This window comes from Pelobates fuscus, chromosome 2 (assembly GCF_036172605.1).
Source record: "Pelobates fuscus isolate aPelFus1 chromosome 2, aPelFus1.pri, whole genome shotgun sequence".
NCBI classification, from domain to species: Eukaryota; Metazoa; Chordata; class Amphibia; order Anura; family Pelobatidae; genus Pelobates; species Pelobates fuscus.
This window is the reverse complement of record NC_086318.1, coordinates 16,382,588-16,405,078: the sequence shown is the minus strand read 5'-3', so window position 1 is coordinate 16,405,078 and position 22,491 is coordinate 16,382,588. Positions and strand designations below refer to the sequence as shown.

The window sequence follows — 22,491 nt, the reverse complement described above, 5'->3', positions numbered from 1 at the left end:
TCGACGGTGATTTTTGCACAAAACCCTTCTCCCATTGTAGGGAATATGTCAAAAGGAACAGATGCACTTGAAATTTGCAAAGAGACTTCGAAAAGCCGCATTCTAACAAAAAGGAATCCAAAACAGAACAAAAGCAATGTTTCTGCCCGGTTTCGAACCAGGGACTTTTCGCGTGTTAGGCGAACGTGATAACCACTACACTACAGAAACTACAGCTGTGCACGTCAATGTTGAGACCGGAGTAGCATGCGCCATGTGCAAGCACTGAATGCAAGACAGAAAATGCTGTCTTGCATTCGGTACTTGCACATGGCGCATGCTGATTTAATGAGTGCAATTCAGCTTTTTCTCAGACAACATTGGCTTCAGGTTTTTGGAAACCACTTTATTCAGCTAATAGATCGCTTACGTCTTGCCGAGTATACGTGATTTTTGGATTCATAGTCAAGCAGGTGCATTTCCAATTCAGAAGACTTCTAACGTCGGCAGATTTAGCAAAAATTAAATAATGTTTCTGCCAGGTTTCGAACCAGAGACCTTTCGCGTGTGAGGCGAACGTGATAACGACTACACTACAGAAACTGCCACAATGCCGACTTCGCGCAGGAAAATTGGGGGAATGTGTTTGCTGCATACCCATCGTATTTAAAAAGTCCCCAGATTCAAATGCCTATTTCCTTCAACATACATAGAAGAAGAAAACAGTCTGTTGATGTGAAATTGTATTCTTGGCAAAAGTTTGATCTGTCCAGTCAATCATTTCCAAACCTACACACATACAGTAAACAATCCCTCCCCTCTGCCTGTGATATAATTAAGGCAGTTAATGCATTAACTTAATTATCCCCAGGCAGAAAAAAATAAAAAACGCACATTTTTCTAAAGTACCATAAGTGGCCCAAAACACAACATATCCCCATAAATGTTACATCACCCGACAGCTCTGATCTGGGTGAGCGACATATCCGAAAATCACCCAGATCAGATCAGTGGTTCATAAATTTCATAGAAGTCATAATTTTGCCCAGGCGACCCCGGGATTTCATGCCCAAAACAGTTCCATAGATTGGCGGCTAAGTGCCGCTGGAGGACCGACCGGGAACCACAAGGTTTTCATGCCGAAAATAGCTCCAGGGCATTCGCGGCAAAGTCCCCTTGAAGTCTATTCGTGGTTTAAGTCAATGCGAACAAGATGGCCGCCACCGCGTGTTCCAATGTCGCATGGCGGCCACGTCGACTGTTCGGGAGTTCGAAGAACCATTGTCTAAAGTCCCAATGGCCACAAATAGGGTCTCTCAGCCAAAACAAATTAAAAGGGACCATAGTCACAGAGCAAAAGGTTGGCAAATATTCCTCTCAAAAAAGCAGTGGCGAGGTCACTTTCGCCACAACTCTATTCAGCAAGCTGATCGCTCATGTGAGTAAACATGATTTTCTTGCATTTTTAGTAGGAAATCCATCTCTGAAAGTACAGCGAGCATGAGTTTTGCTTTTGTCGACGGTGATTTTTGCACAAAACCCTTCTCCCATTGTAGGGAATATGTCAAAAGGAACAGATGCACTTGAAATTTGCAAAGAGACTTCGAAAAGCCGCATTCTAACAAAAAGGAATCCAAAACAGAACAAAAGCAATGTTTCTGCCCGGTTTCGAACCGGGGACTTTTCGCGTGTTAGGCGAACGTGATAACCACTACACTACAGAAACCACAGCTGTGCACGTCAATGTTGAGACCGGAGTAGCATGCGCGATGTGCAAGCACTGAATGCAAGACAGAAAATGCTGTCTTGCATTCGGTACTTGCACATGGCGCATGCTGATTTAATGAGTGCAATTCAGCTTTTTCTCAGACAACATTGGCTTCAGGTTTTTGGAAACCACTTTATTCAGCTAATAGATCGCTTACGTCTTGCCGAGTATACGTGATTTTTGGATTCATAGTCAAGCAGGTGCATTTCCAATTCAGAAGACTTCTAACGTCGGCAGATTTAGCAAAAATTAAATAATGTTTCTGCCAGGTTTCGAACCAGAGACCTTTCGCGTGTGAGGCGAACGTGATAACGACTACACTACAGAAACTGCCACAATGCCGACTTTGCGCAGGAAAATTGGGGGAATGTGTTTGCTGCATACCCATCGTATTTAAAAAGTCCCCAGATTCAAATGCCTATTTCCTTCAACATACATAGAAGAAGAAAACAGTCTGTTGATGTGAAATTGTATTCTTGGCAAAAGTTTGATCTGTCCAGTCAATCATTTCCAAACCTACACACATACAGCAAACAATCCCTCCCCTCTGCCTGTGATATAATTAAGGCAGTTAATGCATTAACTTAATTATCCCCAGGCAGAAAAAAATAAAAAACGCACATTTTTCTAAAGTACCATAAGTGGCCCAAAACACAACATATCCCCATAAATGTTACATCACCCGACAGCTCTGATCTGGGTGAGCGACATATCCGAAAATCACCCAGATCAGATCAGGGGTTCAGAAATTTCATAGAAGTCATAATTTTGCCCAGGCGAACCCGGGATTTCATGCCCAAAACAGTTCCATAGATTGGCGGCTAAGTGCCGCTGGAGGACCGACCTGGAACCACAAGGTTTTCATGCCGAAAATAGCTCCAGGGCATTCGCGGCAAAGTCCCCTTGAAGTCTATTCGTGGTTTAAGTCAATGCGAACAAGATGGCCGCCACCGCGTGTTCCAATGTCGAATGGCGGCCACGTCGACTGTTCGGGAGTTCGAAGAAAATTGGGGGAATGTGCTGCATACCCATCGTATTTAAAAAGTCCCCAGATTCAAATGCCTATTTCCTTCAACCTACATAGAAGAGGAAAACAGTCTGTTGATGTGAAATTGTGTTCTTGGCAAAAGTTTGATCTGTCCAGTCAATCATTTCCAAACCTACACACATACAGTAAACAATCCCTCCCCTCTGCCTGTGATATAATTAAGGCAGTTAATGCATTAACTTAATTATCCCCAGGCAGAAGAAAATTAAAAACGCACATTTTTATAAAGTACCATAAGTGGCCCAAAACACAACATATCCCCATAAATGTTACATCACCCGACAGCTCTGATCTGGGTGAGCGACATATCCAATTCAGAAGACTTCTAACGTCAGCAGATTTATCAAAAATTAAATAATGTTTCTGCCAGGTTTCGAACCTGGGACCTTTCGCGCGTGAGGCGAACGTGATAACCACTACACTACAGAAACTGCCACAATGCCGATTTTGCGCAGGAAAATTGGGGGAATGTGCTGCATACCCATCGTATTTAAAAAGTCCCCAGATTCAAATGCCTATTTCCTTCAACATACATAGAAGAAGAAAACAGTCTGTTGATGTGAAATTGTATTCTTGGCAAAAGTTTGATCTGTCCAGTCAATCATTTCCAAACCTACACACATACAGTAAACAATCCCTCCCCTCTGCCTGTGATATAATTAAGGCAGTTAATGCATTAACTTAATTATCCCCAGGCAGAAAAAAATAAAAAGCGCACATTTTTCTAAAGTACCATAAGTGGCCCAAAACACAACATATCCCCATAAATGTTACATCACCCGACAGCTCTGATCTGGGTGAGCGACATATCCGAAAATCACCCGGATCAGATCAGGGGTTCAGAAATTTCATAGAAGTCATAATTTTGCCCAGGCGAACCCGGGATTTCATGCCCAAAACAGTTCCATAGATTGGCGGCTAAGTGCCGCTGGAGGACTGACCTAGAACCGCGAGGTTTTCATGCCGAAAATAGCTCCAGGGCATTCGCGGCAAAGTCCCCTTGAAGTCTATTCGTGGTTTAAGTCAATGCGAACAAGATGGCCGCCACCGCGTGTTCCAATGTCGAATGGCGGCCACGTCGACTATTCGGGAGTTCGAAGAACCATTGTCTAAAGTCACAATGGCCACAAATAGGGTCTCTCAGCCAAAACAAATTAAAAGGGGCCATAGTCACAGAGCAAAAGGTTGGCAAATATTCCTCTCCAAAAACCAGTGGCGAGGTCACTTTCGCCACAACTCTATTCAGCAAGCTGATCGCTCATGTGAGTAAACATGATTTTCTTGCATTTTTAGTAGAAAATCCATCTCTGAAAGTACAGCGAGCATGAGTTTTGCTTTTGTCGACGGTGATTTTTGCACAAAACCCTTCTCCCATTGTAGGGAATATGTCAAAAGGAACAGATGCACTTGAAATTTGCAAAGAGACTTCGAAAAGCCGCATTCTAACAAAAAGGAATCCAAAACAGAACAAAAGCAATGTTTCTGCCCGGTTTCGAACCGGGGACTTTTCGCGTGTTAGGCGAACGTGATAACCACTACACTACAGAAACTACAGCTGTGCACGTCAATGTTGAGACCGGAGTAGCATGCGCCATGTGCAAGCACTGAATGCAAGACAGAAAATGCTGTCTTGCATTCGGTACTTGCACATGGCGCATGCTGATTTAATGAGTGCAATTCAGCTTTTTCTCAGACAACATTGGCTTCAGGTTTTTGGAAACCACTTTATTCAGCTAATAGATCGCTTACGTCTTGCCGAGTATACGTGATTTTTGGATTCATAGTCAAGCAGGTGCATTTCCAATTCAGAAGACTTCTAACGTCGGCAGATTTAGCAAAAATTAAATAATGTTTCTGCCAGGTTTCGAACCAGAGACCTTTCGCGTGTGAGGCGAACGTGATAACGACTACACTACAGAAACTGCCACAATGCCGACTTTGCGCAGGAAAATTGGGGGAATGTGTTTGCTGCATACCCATCGTATTTAAAAAGTCCCCAGATTCAAATGCCTATTTCCTTCAACATACATAGAAGAAGAAAACAGTCTGTTGATGTGAAATTGTATTCTTGGCAAAAGTTTGATCTGTCCAGTCAATCATTTCCAAACCTACACACATACAGCAAACAATCCCTCCCCTCTGCCTGTGATATAATTAAGGCAGTTAATGCATTAACTTAATTATCCCCAGGCAGAAGAAAATTAAAAACGCACATTTTTCTAAAGTACCATAAGTGGCCCAAAACACAACATATCCCCATAAATGTTACATCACCCGACAGCACTGATCTGGGTGAGCGACATATCCAATTCAGAAGACTTCTAACGTCAGCAGATTTAGCAAAAATTAAATAATGTTTCTGCCAGGTTTCGAACCTGGGACCTTTCGCGTGTGAGGCGAACGTGATAACCACTCCACTACAGAAACTGCCACAACGCCGACTTTGCGCAGGAAAATTGGGGGAATGTGCTGCATACCCATCGTATTTAAAAAGTCCCCAGATTCAAATGCCTATTTCCTTCAACATACATAGAAGAGGAAAACAGTCTGTTGATGTGAAATTGTATTCTTGGCAAAAGTTTGATCTGTCCAGTCAATCATTTCCAAACCTACACACATACAGTAAACAATCCCTCCCCTCTGCCTGTGATATAATTAAGGCAGTTAATGCATTAACTTAATTATCCCCAGGCAGAAAAAAATAAAAAACGCACATTTTTCTAAAGTACCATAAGTGGCCCAAAACACAACATATCCCCATAAATGTTACATCACCCGACAGCTCTGATCTGGGTGAGCGACATATCCGAAAATCACCCAGATCAGATCAGTGGTTCATAAATTTCATAGAAGTCATAATTTTGCCCAGGCGACCCCGGGATTTCATGCCCAAAACAGTTCCATAGATTGGCGGCTAAGTGCCGCTGGAGGACCGACCGGGAACCACAAGGTTTTCATGCCGAAAATAGCTCCAGGGCATTCGCGGCAAAGTCCCCTTGAAGTCTATTCGTGGTTTAAGTCAATGCGAACAAGATGGCCGCCACCGCGTGTTCCAATGTCGCATGGCGGCCACGTCGACTGTTCGGGAGTTCGAAGAACCATTGTCTAAAGTCCCAATGGCCACAAATAGGGTCTCTCAGCCAAAACAAATTAAAAGGGACCATAGTCACAGAGCAAAAGGTTGGCAAATATTCCTCTCAAAAAAGCAGTGGCGAGGTCACTTTCGCCACAACTCTATTCAGCAAGCTGATCGCTCATGTGAGTAAACATGATTTTCTTGCATTTTTAGTAGAAAATCCATCTCTGAAAGTACAGCGAGCATGAGTTTTGCTTTTGTCGACGGTGATTTTTGCACAAAACCCTTCTCCCATTGTAGGGAATATGTCAAAAGGAACAGATGCACTTGAAATTTGCAAAGAGACTTCGAAAAGCCGCATTCTAACAAAAAGGAATCCAAAACAGAACAAAAGCAATGTTTCTGCCCGGTTTTGAACCGGGGACTTTTCGCGTGTTAGGCGAACGTGATAACCACTACACTACAGAAACCACAGCTGTGCACGTCAATGTTGAGACCGGAGTAGCATGCGCCATGTGCAAGCACTGAATGCAAGACAGAAAATGCTGTCTTGCATTCGGTACTTGCACATGGCGCATGCTGATTTAATGAGTGCAATTCAGCTTTTTCTCAGACAACATTGGCTTCAGGTTTTTGGAAACCACTTTATTCAGCTAATAGATCGCTTACGTCTTGCCGAGTATACGTGATTTTTGGATTCATAGTCAAGCAGGTGCATTTCCAATTCAGAAGACTTCTAACGTCGGCAGATTTAGCAAAAATTAAATAATGTTTCTGCCAGGTTTCGAACCAGAGACCTTTCGCGTGTGAGGCGAACGTGATAACGACTACACTACAGAAACTGCCACAATGCTGACTTTGCGCAGGAAAATTGGGGGAATGTGTTTGCTGCATACCCATCGTATTTAAAAAGTCCCCAGATTCAAATGCCTATTTCCTTCAACATACATAGAAGAAGAAAACAGTCTGTTGATGTGAAATTGTATTCTTGGCAAAAGTTTGATCTGTCCAGTCAATCATTTCCAAACCTACACACATACAGCAAACAATCCCTCCCCTCTGCCTGTGATATAATTAAGGCAGTTAATGCATTAACTTAATTATCCCCAGGCAGAAGAAAATTAAAAACGCACATTTTTCTAAAGTACCATAAGTGGCCCAAAACACAACATATCCCCATAAATGTTACATCACCCGACAGCACTGATCTGGGTGAGCGACATATCCAATTCAGAAGACTTCTAACGTCAGCAGATTTAGCAAAAATTAAATAATGTTTCTGCCAGGTTTCGAACCTGGGACCTTTCGCGTGTGAGGCGAACGTGATAACCACTACACTACAGAAACTGCCACAACGCCGACTTTGCGCAGGAAAATTGGGGGAATGTGCTGCATACCCATCGTATTTAAAAAGTCCCCAGATTCAAATGCCTATTTCCTTCAACATACATAGAAGAGGAAAACAGTCTGTTGATGTGAAATTGTATTCTTGGCAAAAGTTTGATCTGTCCAGTCAATCATTTCCAAACCTACACACATACAGTAAACAATCCCTCCCCTCTGCCTGTGATATAATTAAGGCAGTTAATGCATTAACTTAATTATCCCCAGGCAGAAAAAAATAAAAAACGCACATTTTTCTAAAGTACCATAAGTGGCCGAAAACACAACATATCCCCATAAATGTTACATCACCCGACAGCTCTGATCTTGGTGAGCGACATATCCGAAAATCACCCAGATCAGATCAGTGGTTCATAAATTTCATAGAAGTCATAATTTTGCCCAGGCGACCCCGGGATTTCATGCCCAAAACAGTTCCATAGATTGGCGGCTAAGTGCCGCTGGAGGACTGACCTGGAACCGCGAGGTTTTCATGCCAAAAATAGCTCCAGGGCATTCGCGGCAAAGTCCCCTTGAAGTCTATTCGTGGTTTAAGTCAATGCGAACAAGATGGCCGCCACCGCGTGTTCCAATGTCGAATGGCGGCCACGTCGACTGTTCGGGAGTTCGAAGAACCATTGTCTAAAGTCCCAATGGCCACAAATAGGGTCTCTCAGCCAAAACAAATTAAAAGGGGCCATAGTCACAGAGCAAAAGGTTGGCAAATATTCCTCTCCAAAAACCAGTGGCGAGGTCACTTTCGCCACAACTCTATTCAGCAAGCTGATCGCTCATGTGAGTAAACATGATTTTCTTGCATTTTTAGTAGAAAATCCATCTCTGAAAATACAGCGAGCATGAGTTTTGCTTTTGTCGACGGTGATTTTTGCACAAAACCCTTCTCCCATTGTAGGGAATATGACAAAAAGAACAGATGCACTTGAAATTTGCAAAGAGACTTCGAAAAGCCGCATTCTAACAAAAAGGAATCCAAAACAGAACAAAAGCAATGTTTCTGCCCGGTTTCGAACCGGGGACCTTTCGCGTGTTAGGCAAACGTGATAACCACTACACTACAGAAACTACAGCTGTGCACAACCCTGTTGAGACCGGAGTAGCATGTGCCATGTGCAAGCACTGAATGCAAGACAGAAAATGCTGTCTTGCATTCGGTACTTGCACATGGCGCATGCTGATTTAATGAGTGCAATTCAGCTTTTTCTCAGACAACATTAGCTTCAGGTTTTTGGAAACCACTTTATTCAGCTAACAGATCGCTTACGTCTTGCCGAGTATACGTGATTTTTGGATTCATAGTCAAGCAGGTGCATTTCCAATTCAGAAGACTTCTAACGTCAGCAGATTTAGCAAAAATTAAATAATGTTTCTGCCAGGTTTCGAACCTGGGACCTTTCGCGTGTGAGGCGAACGTGATAACCACTACACTACAGAAACTGCCACAATGCCGACCTTGCGCAGGAAAATTGGGGGAATGTGCTGCATACCCATCGTATTTAAAAAGTCCCCAGATTCAAATGCCTATTTCCTTCAACCTACATAGAAGAGGAAAACAGTCTGTTGATGTGAAATTGTATTCTTGGCAAAAGTTTGATCTGTCCAGTCAATCATTTCCAAACCTACACACATACAGTAAACAATCCCTCCCCTCTGCCTGTGATATAATTAAGGCAGTTAATGCATTAACTTAATTATCCCAAGGCAGAAGAAAATTAAAAACGCACATTTTTCTAAAGTACCATAAGTGGCCCAAAACACAACATATCCCAATAAATGTTACATCACCCGACAGCTCTGATCTGGGTGAGCGACATATCCGAAAATCACCCAGATCAGATCAGGGGTTCAGAAATTTCATAGAAGTCATTATTTTGCCCAGGCGAACCCGGGATTTCATGCCCAAAACAGTTCCATAGATTGGCGACTAAGTGCCGCTGGAGGACCGACCTGGAACCACGAGGTTTTCATGCCGAAAATAGCTCCAGGGCATTTGCGGCAAAGTCCCCTTGAAGTCTACTCGTGGTTTAAGTCAATGTGAACAAGATGGCCGCCACCGCGTGTTCCAATGTCGAATGGCGGCCACGTCGACTGTTCGGGAGTTCGAAGAACCATTGTCTAAAGTCCCAATGGCCACAAATAGGGTCTCTCAGCCAAAACAAATTAAAAGGGGCCATAGTCACAGAGCAAAAGGTTGGCAAATATTCCTCTAAAAAAGCAGTGGCGAGGTCACTTTCGCCACAACTCTATTCAGCAAGCTGATCGCTCATGTGAGTAAACATGATTTTCTTGTATTTTTAGTAGAAAATCCATCTCTGAAAGTACAGCGAGCATGAGTTTTGCTTTTGTCGACTGTGATTTTTGCACAAAACCCTTCTCCCATTGTAGGGAATATGACAAAGGAACAGATGCACTTGAAATTTGCAAAGAGACTTCGAAAAGCCGCATTCTAACAAAAAGGAATCCAAAACGGAACGAAAGCAATGTTTCTGCCCGGTTTCGAACCGGGGACCTTTCGCGTGTTAGGCGAACGTGATAACCACTACACTACAGAAACTACAGCTGTGCACATCCCTGTTGAGACCGGAGTAGCATGCGCCATGTGCAAGCACTGAATGCAAGACAGAAAATGCTGTCTTGCATTCGGTACTTGCACATGGCGCATGCTGATTTAATGAGTGCAATTCAGCTTTTTCTCAGACAACATTAGCTTCAGGTTTTTGGAAACCACTTTATTCAGCTAACAGATCGCTTACGTCTTGCCGAGTATACGTGATTTTTGGATTCATAGTCAAGCAGGTGCATTTCCAATTCAGAAGACTTCTAACGTCAGCAGATTTAGCAAAAATTAAATAATTTTTCTTCCAGGTTTCGAACGTGATAACCACTACATTACAGAAACTACCACAATACTGACTTTGCGCAGGAAAATTGGGGGAATGTGTTTGCTGCATACCCATCGTATTTAAAAAGTCCCCAGATTCAAATGCCTATTTCCTTCAACATACATAGAAGAAGAAAACAGTCTGTTGATGTGAAATTGTATTCTTGGCAAAAGTTTGATCTGTCCAGTCAATCATTTCCAAACCTACACACATACAGTAAACAATCCCTCCCCTCTGCCTGTGATATAATTAAGGCAGTTAATGCATTAACTTAATTATCCCCAGGCAGAAAAAAATAAAAAACGCACATTTTTCTAAAGTACCATAAGTGGCCCAAAACACAACATATCCCCATAAATGTTACATCATCCGACAGCTCTGATCTGGGTAGGCGACATATCAGAAAATCACCCGGATCAGATCAGGGGTTCAGAAATTTCATAGAAGTCATAATTTTGCCCAGGCGAACCCGGGATTTCATGCCCAAAACAGTTCCATAGATTGGCGGCTAAGTGCCGCTGGAGGACCGACCTGGAACCACGAGGTTTTCATGCCGAAAATAGCTCCAGGGCATTCGCGGCAAAGTCCCCTTGAAGTCTATTCGTGGTTTAAGTCAATGCGAACAAGATGGCCGCCACCGCGTGTTCCAATGTCGAATGGCGGCCACGTCGACTGTTCGGGAGTTCGAAGAACCATTGTCTAAAGTCCCAATGGCCACAAATAGGGTCTCTCAGCCAAAACAAATTAAAAGGGGCCATAGTCACAGAGCAAAAGGTTGGCAAATATTCCTCTAAAAAAAGCAGTGGCGAGGTCACTTTCGCCACAACTCTATTCAGCAAGCTGATCGCTCATGTGAGTAAACATGATTTTCTTGCATTTTTAGTAGAAAATCCATCTCTGAAAGTACAGCGAGCATGAGTTTTGCTTTTGTCGCCGGTGATTTTTGCACAAAACCCTTCTCCCATTGTAGGGAATATGACAAAAAGAACAGATGCACTTGAAATTTGCAAAGAGACTTTGAAAAGCCGCATTCTAACAAAAAGGAATCCAAAACGGAACGAAAGCAAAGTTTCTGCCCGGTTTCGAACCGGGGACCTTTCGCGTGTTAGGCGAACGTGATAACCACTACACTACAGAAACTACAGCTGTACACATCCCTGTTGAGACCGGAGTAGCATGCGCCATGTGCAAGCACTGAATGCAAGACAGAAAATGCTGTCTTGCATTCGGTACTTGCACATGGCGCATGCTGATTTAATGAGTGCAATTCAGCTTTTTCTCAGACAACATTAGCTTCAGGTTTTTGGAAACCACTTTATTCAGCTAACAGATCGCTTACGTCTTGCCGAGTATACGTGATTTTTGGATTCATAGTCAAGCAGGTGCATTTCCAATTCAGAAGACTTCTAACGTCAGCAGATTTAGCAAAAATTAAATAATTTTTCTGCCAGGTTTCGAACGTGATAACCACTACATTACAGAAACTACCACAATACTGACTTTGCGCAGGAAAATTGGGGGAATGTGTTTGCTGCATACCCATCGTATTTAAAAAGTCCCCAGATTCAAATGCCTATTTCCTTCAACATACATAGAAGAAGAAAACAGTCTGTTGATGTGAAATTGTATTCTTGGCAAAAGTTTGATCTGTCCAGTCAATCATTTCCAAACCTACACACATACAGTAAACAATCCCTCCCCTCTGCCTGTGATATAATTAAGGCAGTTAATGCATTAACTTAATTATCCCCAGAAAGAAAAAAATAAAAAACGCACATTTTTCTAAAGTACCATAAGTGGCCCAAAACACAACATATCCCCATAAATGTTACATCATCCGACAGCTCTGATCTGGGTAGGCGACATATCAGAAAATCACCCGGATCAGATCAGGGGTTCAGAAATTTCATAGAAGTCATAATTTTGCCCAGGCGAACCCGGGATTTCATGCCCAAAACAGTTCCATAGAATGGCGGCTAAGTGCCGCTGGAGGACCGACCTGGAACCACGAGGTTTTCATGCCGAAAATAGCTCCAGGGCATTCGCGGCAAAGTCCCCTTGAAGTCTATTCGTGGTTTAAGTCAATGCGAACAAGATGGCCGCCACCGCGTGTTCCAATGTCGAATGGCGGCCACGTCGACTGTTCGGGAGTTCGAAGAACCATTGTCTAAAGTCCCAATGGCCACAAATAGGGTCTCTCAGCCAAAACAAATTAAAAGGGGCCATAGTCACAGAGCAAAAGGTTGGCAAATATTCCTCTAAAAAAAGCAGTGGCGAGGTCACTTTCGCCACAACTCTATTCAGCAAGCTGATCGCTCATGTGAGTAAACATGATTTTCTTGCATTTTTAGTAGAAAATCCATCTCTGAAAGTACAGCGAGCATGAGTTTTGCTTTTGTCGCCGGTGATTTTTGCACAAAACCCTTCTCCCATTGTAGGGAATATGACAAAAAGAACAGATGCACTTGAAATTTGCAAAGAGACTTTGAAAAGCCGCATTCTAACAAAAAGGAATCCAAAACGGAACGAAAGCAAAGTTTCTGCCCGGTTTCGAACCGGGGACCTTTCGCGTGTTAGGCGAACGTGATAACCACTACACTACAGAAACTACAGCTGTGCACATCCCTGTTGAGACCGGAGTAGCATGCGCCATGTGCAAGCACTGAATGCAAGACAGAAAATGCTGTCTTGCATTCGGTACTTGCACATGGCGCATGCTGATTTAATGAGTGCAATTCAGCTTTTTCTCAGACAACATTAGCTTCAGGTTTTTGGAAACCACTTTATTCAGCTAACAGATCGCTTACGTCTTGCCGAGTATACGTGATTTTTGGATTCATAGTCAAGCAGGTGCATTTCCAATTCAGAAGACTTCTAACGTCAGCAGATTTAGCAAAAATTAAATAATTTTTCTGCCAGGTTTCGAACGTGATAACCACTACATTACAGAAACTACCACAATACTGACTTTGCGCAGGAAAATTGGGGGAATGTGTTTGCTGCATACCCATCGTATTTAAAAAGTCCCCAGATTCAAATGCCTATTTCCTTCAACATACATAGAAGAAGAAAACAGTCTGTTGATGTGAAATTGTATTCTTGGCAAAAGTTTGATCTGTCCAGTCAATCATTTCCAAACCTACACACATACAGTAAACAATCCCTCCCCTCTGCCTGTGATATAATTAAGGCAGTTAATGCATTAACTTAATTATCCCCAGGCAGAAAAAAATAAAAAACGCACATTTTTCTAAAGTACCATAAGTGGCCCAAAACACAACATATCCCCATAAATGTTACATCATCCGACAGCTCTGATCTGGGTAGGCGACATATCAGAAAATCACCCGGATCAGATCAGGGGTTCAGAAATTTCATAGAAGTCATAATTTTGCCCAGGCGACCCCGGGATTTCATGCCCAAAACAGTTCCATAGATTGGCGGCTAAGTGCCGCTGGAGGACCGACCTGGAACCGCGAGGTTTTCATGCCAAAAGTAGCTCCAGGGCATTCGCGGCAAAGTCCCCTTGAAGTCTATTCGTGGTTTAAGTCAATGCGAACAAGATGGCCGCCACCGCGGGTTCCAATGTCGAAAGGCGGCCACGTCGACTGTTCGGGAGTTCGAAGAACCATTGTCTAAAGTCCCAATGGCCACAAATAGGGTCTCTCAGCCAAAACAAATTAAAAGGGGCCATAGTCACAGAGCAAAAGGTTGGCAAATATTCCTCTCAAAAAAGCAGTGGCGAGGTCACTTTCACCACAACTCTATTCAGCAAGCTTATCGCTCATGTGAGTAAACATTATTTTCTTGCATTTTTAGTAGAGAATCCATCTCTGAAAGTACAGCGAGCATGAGTTTTGCTTTTGTCGACAGTGATTTTTGCACAAAACCCTTCTCCCATTGTAGGGAATATGACAAAAAGAACAGATGCACTTGAAATTTGCAAAGAGACTTTGAAAAGCCGCATTCTAACAAAAAGGAATCCAAAACGGACCGAAAGCAATGTTTCTGCCCGGTTTCGAACCGGGGACCTTTCGCGTGTTAGGTGAACGTGATAACCACTACACTACAGAAACTACAGCTGTGCAGATCCATGTTGAGACCGGAGTAGCATACGCCATGTGCAAGCACTGAATGCAAGACAGAAAATGCTGTCTTGCATTCGGTACTTGCACATGGCGAATGCTGATTTAATGAGTGCAATTCAGCTTTTTCTCAGACAACATTAGCTTCAGATTTTTGGAAACCACTTCATTCAGCTAACAGATCGCTTACGTCTTGCCGAGTATACGTGATTTTTGGATTCATAGTCAAGCAGTGCATTTCCAATTCAGAAGACTTCTAACGTCGGCAGATTTAGCAAAAATTAAATAATGTTTCTGCCAGGTTTCAAACCTGGGACCTTTCGCGTGTGAGGCGAACGTGATAACCACTACACTACAGAAACTGCCACAATGCTGACTTTGCGCAGGAAAATTGGGGGAATGTGTTTGCTGCATACCCATCGTATTTAAAAAGTCCCCAGATTCAAATGCCTATTTCCTTCAACATACATAGAAGAAGAAAACAGTCTGTTGATGTGAAATTGTATTCTTGGCAAAAGTTTGATCTGTCCAGTCAATCATTTCCAAACCTACACACATACAGTAAACAATCCCTCCCCTCTGCCTGTGATATAATTAAGGCAGTTAATGCATTAACTTAATTATCCCCAGGCAGAAAAAAAATAAAAAACGCACATTTTTCTAAAGTACCATAAGTGGCCCAAAACACTATCCACATAAATGTTACGTCACCCGACAGCTCTGATCTGGGTAAGCGACATATCCGAAAATCACCCAGATCAGATCAGGGGTTCAGAAATTTCATAGAAGTCATAATTTTGCCCAGGCGAACCCGGGATTTCATGCCCAAAACAGTTCTATAGATTGGCGGCTAAGTGCCGCTGGAGGACCGACCGGGAACCACGAGGTTTTCATGCCGAAAATAGCTCCAGGGCATTCGCGGCAAAGTCCCCTTGAAGTCTATTCGTGGTTTAAGTCAATGCGAACAAGATGGCCGCCACCGCGTGTTCCAATGTCGAATGGCGGCCACGTCGACTGTTCGGGAGCTCGAAGAACCATTGTCTAAAGTCCCAATGGGACAGAAAATGCTGTCTTGCATTCGGTTCTTGCACATGGCGCATGCTGATTCAATGAGTGCAATTCAGCTTTTTCTCAGACAACATTAGCTTCAGGTTTTTGGAAACCACTTTATTCAGCTAACAGATCGCTTACGTCTTGCCGAGTATACGTGATTTTTGGATTCATAGTCAAGCAGGTGCATTTCCAATTCAGAAGACTTGTAACGTCAGCAGATTTAGCAAAAATTAAATAATGTTTCTGCCAGGTTTCGAACATGGGACCTTTCGCGTGTGAGGCGAACGTGATAACCACTACACTACATAAACTGCCACAATGCCAACTTTGCGCAGGAAAATTGGGGGAATGAGTTTGCTGCATACCCATCGTATTTAAAAAGTCCCCAGATTCAAATGTCTATTTCCTTCAACATACATAGAAGAAGAAAACAGTCTGTTGATGTGAAATTGTATTCTTGGCAAAAGTTTGATCTGTCCAGTCAATCATTTCCAAACCTACACACATACAGTAAACAATCCCTCCCCTCTGCCTGTGATATAATTAAGGCAGTTAATGCATTAACTTAATCATCCCCAGGCAGAAAAAAAATAAAAAACGCACATTTTTCTAAAGTACCATAAGTGGCCCAAAACACAACATATCCACATAAATGTTACGTCACCCGACAGCTCTGATCTGGGTAAGCGACATATCCGAAAATCACCCAGATCAGATCAGGCTTTCAGAAATTAAATAGAAGTCATAATTTTGCCCAGGCAAACCCGGGATTTCATGCCCAAAACAGTTCCATAGATTGGCGGCTATCTGCCGCTGGAGGACCGACCTGGAACCGCGAGGTTTTCATGCCGAAAATAGCTCCAGGGCATTCGCGGCAAAGTCCCCTTGAAGTCTATTCGTGGTTTAAGTCAATGCGAACAAGATGGCCGCCACCGCGTGTTCCAATGTCGAATGGCGGCCACGTCGACTGTTCGGGAGTTCGAAGAACCATTGTCTAAAGTCCCAATGGCCACAAATAGGGTCTCTCAGCCAAAACAAATTAAAAGGGGCCATAGTCACAGAGCAAAAGGTTGGCAAATATTCCTCTCCAAAAACCAGTGGCGAGGTCACTTTCGCCACAACTCTATTCAGCAAGCTGATCGCTCATGTGAGTAAACATGATTTTCTTGCATTTTTAGTAGAAAATCCATCTCTGAAAATACAGCGAGCATGAGTTTTGCTTTTGTCGACGGTGATTTTTGCACAAAACCCTTCTCCCATTGTAGGGAATATGACAAAAAGAACAGATGCACTTGAAATTTGCAAAGAGACTTCGAAAAGCCGCATTCTAACAAAAAAGAATCCAAAACAGAACAAAAGCAATGTTTCTGCCCGGTTTCGAACCGGGGACCTTTCGCGTGTTAGGCGAACGTGATAACCACTACACTACAGAAACTACAGCTGTGCACATCCATGTTGAGACCGGAGTAGCATGCGCCATGTGCAAGCACTGAATGCAAGACAGAAAATGCTGTCTTGCATTCGGTACTTGCACATGGCGCATGCTGATTTAATGAGTGCAATTCAGCTTTTTCTCAGACAACATTAGCTTCAGGTTTTTGGAAACCACTTTATTCAGCTAACAGATCGCTTACGTCTTGCCGAGTATACGTGATTTTTGGATTCATAGTCAAGCAGGTGCATTTCCAATTCAGAAGACTTCTAACGTCGGCAGATTTAGCAAAAATTACATAATGTTTCTGCCAGGTTTCGAACCGACCTTTCGCGTGTGAGGCGAACGTGATAACCACTACACTACAGAAACTGCCACAATGCCAACTTTGCGCAGGAAAATTGGGGGAATGTGTTTGGTGCATACCCATCGTATTTAAAAAGTCCCCAGATTCAAATGCCTATTTCCTTCAACATACATAGAAGAAGAAAACAGTCTGTTGATGTGAAATTGTATTCTTGGCAAAAGTTTGATCTGTCCAGTCAATCATTTCCAAACCTACACACATACAGTAAACAATCCCTCCCCTCTGCCTGTGATATAATTAAGGCAGTTAATGCATTAACTTAATTATCCCCAGGCAGAAAACAATAAAAAACGCACATTTTTCTAAAGTACCATAAGTGGCCCAAAACACAACATATCCACATAAATGTTACATCACCCGACAGTTCTGATCTGGGTGAGCGACATATCCGAAAATCACCCAGATCAGATCAGGGGTTCAGAAATTTCATAGAAGTCATCATTTTGCCCAGGCGAACCCGGGATTTCATGCCCAAAACAGTTCCATAGATTGGCGGCTAAGTGCCGCTGGAGGACAAACCGGGAACCACAAGGTTTTCATGCTGAAAATAGCTCCAGGGCATTCGCGGCAAAGTCCCCTTGAAGTCTATCTGTGGTTTAAGTCAATGCGAACAAGATGGCCGCCACCACGTGTTCCAATGTCGAATGGCGGCCACGTCGACTGTTCGGGAGTTCGAAGAACCATTGTCTAAAGTCCCAATGGCCACAAATAGGGTCTCTCAGCCAAAACAAATTAAAAGGGGCCATAGTCACAGAGCAAAAGGTTGGCAAATATTCCTCTCCAAAAACCAGTGGCGAGGTCACTTTCGCCACAACTCTTTTCAGCAAGCTGATCGCTCATGTGAGTAAACATGATTTTCTTGCATTTTTAGTAGAAATCCATCTCTGAAAGTACAGCGAGCATGAGTTTTGCTTTTGTCAACGGTGATTTTTGCACAAAACCCTTCTCTCATTGTAGGGAATATGACAAAAGAACAGATGCACTTGAAATTTGCAAAGAGACTTTGAAAAACCGCATTCTAACAAAAAGGAATCCAAAACGGAACGAAAGCAATGTTTCTGCCCGGTTTCAGCAAACAGATCGCTTACGTCTTGCCGAGTATACGTGATTTTTGGATTCATAGTCAAGCAGGTGCATTTCCAATTCAGAAGACTTCTAACGTCAGCAGATTTAGCAAATATTAAATAATGTTTCTGCCAGGTTTCGAACCTGGGAGCTTTCGCGTGTGAGGCGAACATGATAACCACTACACTACAGAAACTGCCACAATGCCAACTTGGCGCAGGAAAATTGTGGGAATGTGTTTGCTGCATACCCATCGTATTTAAAAAGTCCCCAGATTCAAATGCCTATTTCCTTCAACATACATAGAAGAAGAAAACAGTCTGTTGATGTGAAATTGTATTCTTGGCAAAAGTTTGATCTGTCCAGTCAATCATTTCCAAACCTACACACATACAGCAAACAATCCCTCCCCTCTGCCTGTGATATAATTAAGGCAGTTAATGCATTAACTTAATTATCCCCAGGCAGAAAAAAATAAAAAACGCACATTTTTCTAAAGTACCATAAGTGGCCCAAAACACAACATATCCCCATAAATGTTACATCACCCGACAGTTCTGATCTGGGTGAGCGACATATCCGAAAATCACCCAGATCAGATCAGGGGTTCAGAAATTTCATAGAAGTCATAATTTTGCCCAGGCGAACCCGGGATTTCATGCCCAAAACAGTTCCATAGATTGGCGGCTAAGTGCCGCTGGAGGACCAACCGGGAACCGCGAGGTTTTCATGCCGAAAATAGCTCCAGTGCATTCGCGGCAAAGTCCCCTTGAAGTCTATTCGTGGTTTAAGTCAATGCGAACAAGATGGCCGCCACCGCGTGTTCCAATGTCGAATGGCGGCCACGTCGACTGTTCGGGAGTTCGAAGAACCATTGTCTAAAGTCCCAATGGCCACAAATAGGGTCTCTCAGCCAAAACAAATTAAAAGGGGCCATAGTCACAGAGCAAAAGGTTGGCAAATATTCCTCTCCAAAAACCAGAGGCGAGGTCAGTTTAGCCACAACTCTATTCAGCAAGCTGATCGCTCATGTGAGTAAACATGATTTTCTTGCATTTTTAGTAGAAAATCCATCTCTGAAAATACAGCGAGCATGAGTTTTGCTTTTGTCGACGGTGATTTTTGCACAAAACCCTTCTCCCATTGTAGGGAATATAACAAAAAGAACAGATGCACTTGAAATTTGCAAAGAGACTTCGAAAAGCCGCATTCTAACAAAAAGGAATCCAAAACAGAACAAAAGCAATGTTTCTGCCCGGTTTCGAACCGGGGACCTTTCGCGTGTTAGGCGAACGTGATAACCACTACACTACAGAAACTACAGCTGTGCAGATCCATGTTGAGACTGGAGCAGCATGCGCCATGTGCAAGCACTGAATGCAAGACAGAAAATGCTGTCTTGCATTCGGTACTTGCACATGGCGCATGCTGATTTAATGAGTGCAATTCAGCTTTTTCTCAGACAACATTAGCTTCAGGTTTTTGGAAACCACTTTATTCAGCTAACAGATCGCTTACGTCTTGCCGAGTATACGTGATTTTTGGATTCATAGTCAAGCAGGTGCATTTCCAATTCAGAAGACTTCTAACGTCGGCAGATTTAGCAAAAATTAAATAATGTTTCTGCCAGGTTTCGAACCAGGGACCTTTCGCGTGTGAGGCGAACGTGATAACCACTACACTACAGAAACTGCCACAATGCCGACTTTGCACAGGAAAATTAGGGGAATGTGTTTGCTGCATACCCATCGTATTTAAAAAGTCCCCAGATTCAAATGCCTATTTCCTTCAACATACATAGAAGAAGAAAACAGTCTGTTGATGTGAAATTGTATTCTTGGCAAAAGTTTGATCTGTCCAGTCAATCATTTCCAAACCTACACACATACAGCAAACAATCCCTCCCCTCTGCCTGTGATATAATTAAGGCAGTTAATGCATTAACTTAATTATCCCCAGGCAGAAAAAAATAAAAAACGCACATTTTTCTAAAGTACCATAAGTGGCCCAAAACACAACATATCCCCAAAAATGTTACATCACCCGACAGCTCTGATCTGGGTGAGCGACATATCCGAAAATCACCCAGATCAGATCAGGGGTTCAGAAATTTCATAGAAGTCATAATTTTGCCCAGGCGAACCCAGGATTTCATGCCCAAAACAGTTCCATAGATTGGCGGCTAAGTGCCGCTGGAGGACCGACCTGGAACCGCGAGGTTTTCATGCCGAAAATAGCTCCAGTGCATTCGCGGCAAAGTCCCCTTGAAGTCTATTCGTGGTTTAAGTCAATGCGAACAAGATGGCCGCCAACGCGTGTTCCAATGTCGAATGGCGGCCACGTCGACTGTTCGGGAGTTCGAAGAACCATTGTCTAAAGTCCCAATGGCCACAAATAGGGTCTCTCAGCCAAAACAAATTAAAAGGGGCCATAGTCACAGAGCAAAAGGTTGGCAAATATTCCTCTCCAAAAACCAGTGGCGAGGTCAGTTTCGCCACAACTCTATTCAGCAAGCTGATCGCTCATGTGAGTAAACATGATTTTCTTGCATTTTTAGTAGAAAATCCATCTCTGAAAATACAGCGAGCATGAGTTTTGCTTTTGTCGACGGTGATTTTTGCACAAAACCCTTCTCCCATTGTAGGGAATATGACAAAAAGAACAGATGCACTTGAAATTTGCAAAGAGACTTCGAAAAGCCGCATTCTAACAAAAAGGAATCCAAAACAGAACAAAAGCAATGTTTCTGCCCGGTTTCGAACCGGGGACCTTTCGCGTGTTAGGCGAACGTGATAACCACTACACTACAGAAACTACAGCTGTGCAGATCCATGTTGAGACCGGAGTAGCATGCGCCATGTGCAAGCACTGAATGCAAGACAGAAAATGCTGTCTTGCATTCGGTACTTGCACATGGCGCATGCTGATTTAATGAGTGCAATTCAGCTTTTTCTCAGACAACATTAGCTTCAGGTTTTTGGAAACCACTTTATTCAGCTAACAGATCGCTTACGTCTTGCCGAGTATACGTGATTTTTGGATTCATAGTCAAGCAGGTGCATTTCCAATTCAGAAGACTTCTAACGTCAGCAGATTTAGCAAAAATTACATAATGTTTCTGCCAGGTTTCGAACCTGGGACCTTTCGCGTGTGAGGCGAACGTGATAACCACTACACTACAGAAACTGCCACAATGCTGACTTTGCGCAGGAAGATTGGGGGAATGTGTTTGCTGCATACCCATCGTATTTAAAAAGTCCTCAGATTCAAATGCCTATTTCCTTCAACATACATAGAAGAAGAAAACAGTCTGTTGATGTGAAATTGTATTCTTGGCAAAAGTTTGATCTGTCCAGTCAATCATTTCCAAACCTACACACATACAGTAAACAATCCCTCCCCTCTGCCTGTGATATAATTAAGGCAGTTAATGCATTAACTTAATTATCCCCAGGCAGAAAAAAATTAAAGACGCACATTTTTCTAAAGTACCATAAGTGGCCCAAAACACAACATATCCCCATAAATGTTACATCACCCGACAGCTCTGATCTGGGTGAGCGACATATCCGATAATCACCCAGATCAGATCAGGGGTTCAGAAATTTCAAGAAGTCATAATTTTGCCCAGGCGAACCCGGGATTTCATGCCCAAAACAGTTCCATAGATTGGCGGCTAAGTGACGCTGGAGGACCGACCTGGAACCGCGAGGTTTTCATGCCGAAAATAGCTCCAGGGCATTCGCGGCAAAGTCCCCTTGAAGTCTATTCGTGGTTTAAGTCAATGCGAACAAGATGGCCGCCACCGCGTGTTCCAATGTCGAATGGCGGCCACGTCGACTATTCGGGAGTTCGAAGAACCATTGTCTAAAGTCACAATGGCCACAAATAGGGTCTCTCAGCCAAAACAAATTAAAAGGGGCCATAGTCACAGAGCAAAACGTTGGCAAATATTCCTCTCAAAAAAGCAGTGGCGAGGTCACTTTCGCCACAACTCTATTCAGCAAGCTGATCGCTCATGTGAGTAAACATGATTTTCTTGCATTTTTAGTAGAAAATCCATCTCTGAAAGTACAGCGAGCATGAGTTTTGCTGTTGTCGACGGTGATTTTTGCACAAAACCCTTCTCCCATTGTAGGGAATATGACAAAAAGAACAGATGCACTTGAAATTTGCAAAGAGACTTTGAAAAGCCGCATTCTAACAAAAAGGAATCCAAAACGGAACGAAAGCAATGTTTCTGCCGGTTTCGAACCGGGGACCTTTCGCATGTTAGGCGAACGTGATAACCACTACACTACAGAAACTACAGCTGTGCACATCCCTGTTGAGACC

General features: G+C 43.1%; 20 non-coding genes across 20 annotated transcripts; all 20 read right to left on the bottom strand.

The window, feature by feature from the left end:
- Positions 1 to 137: 137 nt before the first annotated feature.
- Positions 138 to 210, bottom strand: TRNAV-AAC (transfer RNA valine (anticodon AAC)). The gene has a single exon. It is a non-coding gene; the product is annotated as a tRNA-Val (tRNA).
- Positions 211 to 1,632: 1,422 nt separating this feature from the next.
- Positions 1,633 to 1,705, bottom strand: TRNAV-AAC (transfer RNA valine (anticodon AAC)). The gene has a single exon. It is a non-coding gene; the product is annotated as a tRNA-Val (tRNA).
- A 1,448-nt stretch (positions 1,706 to 3,153) lies between these two features.
- TRNAV-CAC (transfer RNA valine (anticodon CAC)) lies at positions 3,154 to 3,226 on the bottom strand. The gene has a single exon. It is a non-coding gene; the product is annotated as a tRNA-Val (tRNA).
- A 1,046-nt stretch (positions 3,227 to 4,272) lies between these two features.
- Positions 4,273 to 4,345, bottom strand: TRNAV-AAC (transfer RNA valine (anticodon AAC)). Its single transcript has one exon. It is a non-coding gene; the product is annotated as a tRNA-Val (tRNA).
- An 804-nt stretch (positions 4,346 to 5,149) lies between these two features.
- Positions 5,150 to 5,222, bottom strand: TRNAV-CAC (transfer RNA valine (anticodon CAC)). The gene has a single exon. It is a non-coding gene; the product is annotated as a tRNA-Val (tRNA).
- Positions 5,223 to 6,268: 1,046 nt separating this feature from the next.
- On the bottom strand, positions 6,269 to 6,341 carry TRNAV-AAC (transfer RNA valine (anticodon AAC)). Its single transcript has one exon. It is a non-coding gene; the product is annotated as a tRNA-Val (tRNA).
- An 804-nt stretch (positions 6,342 to 7,145) lies between these two features.
- On the bottom strand, positions 7,146 to 7,218 carry TRNAV-CAC (transfer RNA valine (anticodon CAC)). The gene has a single exon. It is a non-coding gene; the product is annotated as a tRNA-Val (tRNA).
- A 1,046-nt stretch (positions 7,219 to 8,264) lies between these two features.
- On the bottom strand, positions 8,265 to 8,337 carry TRNAV-AAC (transfer RNA valine (anticodon AAC)). The gene has a single exon. It is a non-coding gene; the product is annotated as a tRNA-Val (tRNA).
- A 299-nt stretch (positions 8,338 to 8,636) lies between these two features.
- Positions 8,637 to 8,709, bottom strand: TRNAV-CAC (transfer RNA valine (anticodon CAC)). Its single transcript has one exon. It is a non-coding gene; the product is annotated as a tRNA-Val (tRNA).
- Positions 8,710 to 9,753: 1,044 nt separating this feature from the next.
- Positions 9,754 to 9,826, bottom strand: TRNAV-AAC (transfer RNA valine (anticodon AAC)). Its single transcript has one exon. It is a non-coding gene; the product is annotated as a tRNA-Val (tRNA).
- Positions 9,827 to 11,221: 1,395 nt separating this feature from the next.
- Positions 11,222 to 11,294, bottom strand: TRNAV-AAC (transfer RNA valine (anticodon AAC)). The gene has a single exon. It is a non-coding gene; the product is annotated as a tRNA-Val (tRNA).
- Positions 11,295 to 12,689: 1,395 nt separating this feature from the next.
- Positions 12,690 to 12,762, bottom strand: TRNAV-AAC (transfer RNA valine (anticodon AAC)). Its single transcript has one exon. It is a non-coding gene; the product is annotated as a tRNA-Val (tRNA).
- Positions 12,763 to 14,157: 1,395 nt separating this feature from the next.
- Positions 14,158 to 14,230, bottom strand: TRNAV-AAC (transfer RNA valine (anticodon AAC)). The gene has a single exon. It is a non-coding gene; the product is annotated as a tRNA-Val (tRNA).
- Positions 14,231 to 14,528: 298 nt separating this feature from the next.
- TRNAV-CAC (transfer RNA valine (anticodon CAC)) lies at positions 14,529 to 14,601 on the bottom strand. The gene has a single exon. It is a non-coding gene; the product is annotated as a tRNA-Val (tRNA).
- Positions 14,602 to 16,654: 2,053 nt separating this feature from the next.
- Positions 16,655 to 16,727, bottom strand: TRNAV-AAC (transfer RNA valine (anticodon AAC)). The gene has a single exon. It is a non-coding gene; the product is annotated as a tRNA-Val (tRNA).
- Positions 16,728 to 19,402: 2,675 nt separating this feature from the next.
- Positions 19,403 to 19,475, bottom strand: TRNAV-AAC (transfer RNA valine (anticodon AAC)). The gene has a single exon. It is a non-coding gene; the product is annotated as a tRNA-Val (tRNA).
- A 299-nt stretch (positions 19,476 to 19,774) lies between these two features.
- On the bottom strand, positions 19,775 to 19,847 carry TRNAV-CAC (transfer RNA valine (anticodon CAC)). The gene has a single exon. It is a non-coding gene; the product is annotated as a tRNA-Val (tRNA).
- Positions 19,848 to 20,897: 1,050 nt separating this feature from the next.
- Positions 20,898 to 20,970, bottom strand: TRNAV-AAC (transfer RNA valine (anticodon AAC)). The gene has a single exon. It is a non-coding gene; the product is annotated as a tRNA-Val (tRNA).
- A 299-nt stretch (positions 20,971 to 21,269) lies between these two features.
- TRNAV-CAC (transfer RNA valine (anticodon CAC)) lies at positions 21,270 to 21,342 on the bottom strand. The gene has a single exon. It is a non-coding gene; the product is annotated as a tRNA-Val (tRNA).
- Positions 21,343 to 22,391: 1,049 nt separating this feature from the next.
- Positions 22,392 to 22,463, bottom strand: TRNAV-AAC (transfer RNA valine (anticodon AAC)). Its single transcript has one exon. It is a non-coding gene; the product is annotated as a tRNA-Val (tRNA).
- Positions 22,464 to 22,491: the final 28 nt, after the last annotated feature.